The sequence below is a fragment of the Cucurbita pepo genome, unplaced genomic scaffold, assembly GCF_002806865.2.
Source record: "Cucurbita pepo subsp. pepo cultivar mu-cu-16 unplaced genomic scaffold, ASM280686v2 Cp4.1_scaffold000445, whole genome shotgun sequence".
Classification (NCBI taxonomy): domain Eukaryota; kingdom Viridiplantae; phylum Streptophyta; class Magnoliopsida; order Cucurbitales; family Cucurbitaceae; genus Cucurbita; species Cucurbita pepo.
The window spans coordinates 2,020-4,013 of record NW_019646675.1 but is presented as its reverse complement, the minus strand read 5'-3'; the positions used below and the strand labels follow the sequence as shown (position 1 = coordinate 4,013).

General features: G+C 32.8%; 1 non-coding gene across 1 annotated transcript; it reads right to left on the bottom strand.

Moving 5' to 3' along the window:
* Positions 1-1,267: 1,267 nt before the first annotated feature.
* TRNAR-ACG lies at positions 1,268-1,340 on the bottom strand. Its single transcript has one exon. It is a non-coding gene; the product is annotated as a tRNA-Arg (tRNA).
* Positions 1,341-1,994: the final 654 nt, after the last annotated feature.

Genomic DNA, 1,994 nt, shown 5'->3' with positions numbered 1-1,994 from the left:
GATTTTCGATCTCTTGGGTATCTTGTTCTACGACGTTTCAGCTCTCGATTCCTTCATCAAAGTTACTCAACTTGATCCTCTAAAGCTAAAAGAATCCTCAATTTGAAGGAAAAGAGGTCGTAGATAGGAATTCGACACTTAGCCTCAATTTGAACCCGAAACGGATTTTCTTCAATTGGGAACGTTCCTGAGGTTATTTCTTTTCTGGTCTTCTATGGAAATATTCCTTGAAGATGCAGAAACTTATTGGGATCGTCTTTGCTCGACGAATTCTTGTGTACCCTTGGGTTGGAATTTTGAGTTTTCCTTGAAGCTCTTTAATGACATATTGGATTGGGGGAATAGTTTTTAGGCACTTTAAGAAATCGATTTCTTGATAGAACTTGTGGTTAATCTTGTTTAGAAACTGTAGGAACAAATTTGAATAGAAATGGTGGAGAATTGCTCTCGAATTTGAAAAAAAATCCGAGAGTAGGAGACCCAAAATCTAAACGCTTATTGCCTACGATTGTGAGCTCGACCTTGCTCGATTCTTGTTCCTATTGCCCTAACTTCAGACTTTATAGGGGAAGCTTAAAGCGACATTCAGAGCTCCGAATCGTTGGGAATTGGTGTTAGAATTTTCTGGAAAATTCGTTGGAAATATCCTCTCTAATCAGCGAGCTACCAGCTTCCTATTTGAATACTGGCCATTGGGTTTGATGATTTGTGAATGTTCTAGAATATTGATAACTCTCTAAAAGTAGAGTCAAGTCTTTTCTGTAGTTAATATTGCACTCTTATTTACCATTTTCTCATTTATTACCCACCCCATTTATTTTATTTAGGGAGCATGAAATCTTTTATTGCCGTCTAACATGAAAAAAAAAAATGATTTCAGACATTTATTTATTCTATTTAGGGAGCATGAAATCGTTTATTGCCGTCCAACATTAAAAAAGAATATAATTTGGCATAAATGAATGATTTATGTGGTAAAATGGGGATTATGAAATTTTGGTTCTAGCCAATCCAGATTGTACTGACATTGCTGGAGATCAAACCGAGAGGCTTCATAAGCAAGCCCTTATCCATTTGGCTACAGAGTCATCAATACATATATTATTTTTACTGATTCTCGAGTAAGTTTTAACTATTTGAAGATAATTTTCAAATCTTTCAAAAAAAAAAAAATTGATTTGTAAGTCTTAATTAAATGTTTGAATATAAATAGATAGGCACGTTTTCGTATATGCTATGCTCTAAAAATGCTCTATGAGTCATGTATCGACTCTGCTGGGGATCGAACCCAGAATCTCTGGTTTCGTAGACCAGCGCCTTATCCATTGGGCCACAGAGTCATCAATACATACAATATTTTTACTTACTCTCGAGTAATTTTTAACTATTTTGAAGATAATTTTCAAATCCTTCAAAAAAAAAAAAATCTTAATTAAATGCTTGAATATAAATAGATAGTCCACCCAATTAATTTTTTGAGACTTCCCTACTAATAAACCAGTTTTATGGGTCATGTACCAACTCTGCTAGAGATCAAACCTAAAATCTATGGTTTTGTAGACGGGCGCCTTGTCCATTGGGCCACGGAATCATCCATACATATATTATTTTTATTTAATTACATTTTTTATTCTATAATAATTTTTAACTATTTGGAAGATAATTTTTAACTACTTGGAAGATAATTTTTCAAATTGTATATTCAAATTGAGTTGTAAATCTTAATTAAATGTTTGAAAATAAATAGATATATGTTTTAAAACCCAACCCTAACCATTTTTTGTCTTGTACGCTATTTGATAGCTCTTACGAATGAAAGAAGAGTGTTGATGCATATTTTGTTCGAACACTCACTATTGCAAAAAAGATGAAAATTCATGTTAAAAACATAAACAAGTGGTGATCATTTAAAAAATCTTGAGATCAATGACCTTAAGGTTTGACTATGTTCTATGTTCGATTGAACAGTTTAATAACTTAGACATCTTAACTAT